This window comes from Amborella trichopoda, chromosome 3, assembly GCF_054954075.1.
Source record: "Amborella trichopoda isolate Santa Cruz 75 chromosome 3, AtrichopodaSantaCruz75HAP2 v2.0, whole genome shotgun sequence".
In the NCBI taxonomy this organism is placed as follows: Eukaryota; Viridiplantae; Streptophyta; class Magnoliopsida; order Amborellales; family Amborellaceae; genus Amborella; species Amborella trichopoda.
Genome location: NC_142338.1, coordinates 32037196 through 32042161, shown reverse-complemented (window position 1 = coordinate 32042161; position 4966 = coordinate 32037196). Strand labels below are relative to the sequence as shown.

The following is a 4966-nucleotide window of genomic DNA, read 5'->3' as shown; positions in this document are numbered from 1 at the left end:
GCTTCTTCAAATCCATGAAGACAAATGAATCACAATAGTAGAGGAGTCTCTAATCTATGTAGTTTTGTAGTTAAAGGAGGGTGAGTGACGTCCATAAACAGATGTCTTTAGTGTTTCTCTTGAATGAGCATAGATACTAAATATCAAAATACTACGGCACAAAATTTTGAATAAGAATATTCTGGAATCTGGATAATGTTGCTGGCAATGAATTGTTAGTAGGATATGCCAAAATGAAGAAATTATGGAAATGAATTTCTGACAATATTGTCTCTCTAAGTTCATATTACCAATCAAGTTCATATGCACTCAAGTTCATATTATCTATCAAGATCATTACAAGCATGTCTGACGTTATTAAGAAATCAAAAAGCTCAACTAGTATAAAATATAAAGACAACCATCCTCAATAGCAAAAATATATAAAAACCACCATTGTAGGTTCTTCTATTCCATTCAATAAATGCAAAACACAAATAACATACCTCGAGAGCACCTGACTGGAAATGTTTTTTGATCCTCCCAGGTCCACAAGATTAAGCTTTCCGCATTTAATAAGCTCCTCATCTGCTAACGAGGCTTCTTTTACATTCACAATTCTAGAAAACATGAAATGGGAACTGCTGCATTAAAAAACAGGCATATTTAATCACGCATCCTTTCATAAAGGGATTGAAAACCAAAAGTTAGCATACAGCAACATATTCCTTGTCTTTATAATGCTCAGTATTTATAATAAAATAGATTACCATAAATACCTCTCACTACAACGATGCCCTTTCCATCCTCTATAGCAGAAATTGACTTCCTTGTTTTATTTTCAAGAGATCTAGGATACTCCTCAGGTGCTAATAAATCAATTATTTCTTTATTATAAAGCTCCAAGAAGGTTATTATCGTACTGTAATTAGCCTTCTGTGCGTCTAAAGTGTCGAGAACTGCTCTTGGAATCACACCAGACTCAATAGGTAATTCGCCTCCATATAATGAAATAAATCAACATATAGATAAAGACCCAAAAGTTTTACAATGTGCATATGATTGGTAATGCAAGAAGTTCTTTAAATGTAAACCTGAGCTTTAGCTCCCCCTTTCATGGAAGACTGTAAGTTTTGCCTGTGCCTGTTTTCCAATATGCAAATATTGTGCAGTTAAAACCTTCGAGGACTTCATTAACGATGGGTGTTGCTAGCATGATCATACATTGCGCTTGAGATTTGGGGCAAAAAACCTGCCATAAATTTTGCAAATGAGATCAATAAAACTGTGGTTCTTAGTGTAACTCCGTGATCAGAAACCCAGAATTCTAGGAAAGACACAGACTAACAGTCCCTTAATAGAAAGAAGCCCCCATCTTTTGTAGTGTACCTTACAGAGAATGAAGGTCCTATCGACTCTGTTACTTTGCATAACAGTCACCTCCCTTCTTTGATTGCACAAGATAACTTTAGGTAGGTATAGTCTAAGCTCATCATCGCTTCAAGGCCTTCAAGGCCTATTCACTATCAGTAAAAGTAATTTTAGTTCCATAATCATGTTCTTCAAGAGCCCAATTAAGAATACTTTCATTAAAGTCAAAATTGACAACATTATAGGAAATAAATTTAAACCCGTAGACAATTCTAAACAGTAATAAAACAATCGGATCATTAGTAGTTATTTTACAAACATGACCAACCTGAAAAAAAAATTGTTAAAAGATCATGTAAAAATAACCTGCCCACACGAACAGATTAAAATAGAGCACTGGACTATTGAAGGAAGAGAGAGACAGAACACAGACAGATCTTGAAATGGGAATCAACATGGAGAACTGGAATTCCTATAGCGAGTACCATGAATGTGGACATGGTGATTGCATATACCTGCATCTTAACACACTGTGCACATTAATCCATCTGTCTCTCTCATGCCTAATGATGTTGCAATCGGAAATAGGAGTCCCCACTGCTCTTCTCTTCTCTGAAGGAGGTGTAGGCAAAGAGGAAACATGCCCCCACAGAACCTAATTTCTCTGCTGATGATCATGGGGTGTGTGATCTTGAATCAAAGACACTATCAAAATTACCTGCAAAATCCAATCACACTCACCATCTCAGAAAAAAAGATGTCAAAAAAAGAAAACTCCACTGTTTCCTACTTGAGTCACATTCGGTGTTTTAAACATCAGTCATGCAACTATGGAGCATCATCCCAGGCTTCTATGGAGCATCATCACAGACAGAGAGAGAGGGAGCAGGGATGGTCCCATGACATCATTCAACAAAGAATTCAGACAGACATACCTGATGCCTTGATAGGGTGATCAAAAACTGTAAGAAATGAAAATTTAGTGAGAGAGAGAGAGAGATGCTCATTTTTAGGCTTTAGGCAGGAGGTTGTCGCTCTCGCTTAGAGCCAGAGGGTCGATGGATAAATGAATTCAAAGTTTGAAATGGGGGCAGAGGGATTTTAACGACCTGGATCCTGGTTCTTCCCAACCGTTGGGATCTTCCCGACTGTAGGATCTTCTTGAGATTCAAACTTTTGTCTCGTTCTAATGCCCTAGCAACACTACTTATTTTCGGGTGAGGGTTGTGCGAGTCAGCACGCACAACAGCTTGCTAACTCACAAACGTACCCTATCTAAATTTCAGATGATGCACCAAAAAATTAGATAGTTAATTTTAAAGTTTTATTTTGGGTGCCTTAGGATTCGAAATAAAAAATTTCGGACCTCCAAGGTCCTAAAAGGGTTTCAGATCTCCAATGTCGCAAATAAAAATTTCGAACCTGTCCGAAATAAAAATTTCGAACCTTCGAAGTCTTAAATTGCCCTATTTTCGGATATTCGGAATCCAAAATAAAAAAAACTTAGGTGCCTCAAGATCCGAATAAACATCGACTTAGATTTTTTACAAGCTTAAAATAGTGATTTTTTACAAGCATAAAAGAGGATTTTCTCAAACTTTGTGACACACCCTGCCTATCAGGTTTTACATCGAACGGTTGTAAGTACTTGCGACATCCTTGTATCAAAGGTAAATGGTCTCATTGCAGACAATCCTTTTTATTAGGAAATATAAACAATGAGACCGTTTATCTTTGCTACAAGGAGATCACAATTAATCTTGAGTATTATATGTGAAATTAGATAGTTATATTTATTCTATTGACCAAGCTCAAACTTCAAAAGAAATTTTCTCGAACTTTATGACACACCTAGGCTATCAGATTTCACATCGAACGGTTGTAAGTACTTGTGACCTCCATGTATCAAAATTAAAGGATCTCATTGTACGCAATCCCTATTGTTTATTGGCTAAGAATGAATAAAACATGACATGACAAGTGGACACGTGTACATGCTCCACAAGGATTTAAAAGTAGGCACCTATGTTGGATTTATGTGGCCTCTAAAGGCCTTATGAGTGAGCGTGTATTCAAATACTTTTTTTATAGTGAAACATAAACTCAGTGGAAGTGTGGTCCCTCGAGGACCATACTAAGGAAATAATGTTTTGTTTACACCGAACTGTGTTTATCGATCTGGGCCAGTCTGCTGAAAAACCAAAGGTACTTGGGCATAAAGAATTAACCGAGAAGGGTTTTAGGTTAGCTCTTGATGAGGTCGGAGCTTATGCTTGGATGAATGAGCCGAGGGACTGTGTGACCCTTGTGTGTGATGGTAGGTCTACTGAGATGGGGGTTAAAACCTCATCCATATTCTATCACACGGCATGCATATCGATAGGTCATTTGGAAAAGCCAGATATCCACCTTTGGGTGAAGCGTATGCATGTGCGAGAGATACCCCCTATGCGTCATAGAGCTGTGGTCGCATCAGGTCATAGTGACCTTGACTCATCTTTAAGGGAGGGCCTATAATCCATAGACTGGGATTGTGACCCCTTGATTCATTGACCTGACTTTGGTGACTCGCTAATGAGCCCTTGCTTGGACTGTGGGTCATGAGAAACACTAGGTCGGTTCGATAAAGTTAGTGTCGTCTGTAGTCCACAGTTGAAGGTAGATCACCCCATAATTACAGATTGAATTCCTAAATTCATATAGATCATTTTCCCATCATATTAATTTAAATTGTATTCATTTTATTATTGAAATGATTTTAGTTTTATTAGTTGAATTTTTATGAATCTCCCAATATTCTATTTATGTTTTTTGGACTTACAAAAATACAGTTATTGATTTTACAAAGTTGTAAAAATTCAATTATATATTACTTCATTTTATTTAATATTAAAATTTTTTATAGAATTCCATGGGGGCCCAAAGTGCACATGGGCCCACAGTGTGGCATATGGGTGGGGCCCACATATGCCACATAGGGGTGGCACGCACCACCCCTTTGGATTCTTTGTTTGCTTTATGTTCAAGTCTTTAAGTAATGGTATTTTTTATTTGTGGCATGTGGTCAAATCTTGGAAGAAAAATATTGACCATGGCTTTATTTGTTTTCTAGCAAGTTTGCTTTAAAGGGATATGGTCAATTTGAATAGATAGTAAATATTGACCTTATCTTATTTATATTTGGTAGTATTTATTTGCTTGATAATATTTGACATATCCTTATGGAATATGTGAGATGGATCATGTAATATTATAGAATGCATGATATTTATTTTATTTAAATATATTGATGGAAAAATGGTTTAAGGAAAGGGGGATAATAGTCCAAGCACCTTCCATAATGTTAGTGTCCCATTTATGGAATTGATCACTTAGATCTCTCACCCTACAAGTCACCTTGATCAACGGCCTAAATTCAATCTCATGAAAGAGGCAAACTACGAGAAAACCTTAAGAAACCCTAAACCTCAATATTCACTATAAATCGAGGTGTTCTCCCCCCATCTCTACACAACCTCTCTCTCTCTCCTATAATCTCTCTCTCACCTCTCTCTTAGAGGGGCATTCCCCACTCTCTCTCCTTCATATTCCTCTCTAACTTTCTCTCTCCAAAATC

At 37.0% G+C, this 4966-nt stretch overlaps 1 long non-coding RNA gene across 5 annotated transcripts; it reads right to left on the bottom strand.

Moving 5' to 3' along the window:
• Nucleotides 1–255: 255 nt before the first annotated feature.
• LOC110006613 (uncharacterized) lies at nucleotides 256–2425 on the bottom strand. 5 transcript variants are annotated; one of them, XR_002279697.2, is made up of 6 exons: nucleotides 2286–2425; nucleotides 1866–2068; nucleotides 1369–1502; nucleotides 1074–1231; nucleotides 759–938; nucleotides 256–623 (listed from the first exon to the last, which is right to left on the bottom strand). It is a non-coding gene; the product is annotated as an uncharacterized LOC110006613 (long non-coding RNA). The 5 variants fall into 5 exon arrangements; XR_016052418.1 differs by having other exon boundaries at nucleotides 256–620; XR_016052419.1 differs by having other exon boundaries at nucleotides 759–977; nucleotides 2141–2424.
• Between the last annotated feature and the right edge of the window lie 2541 nt (nucleotides 2426–4966).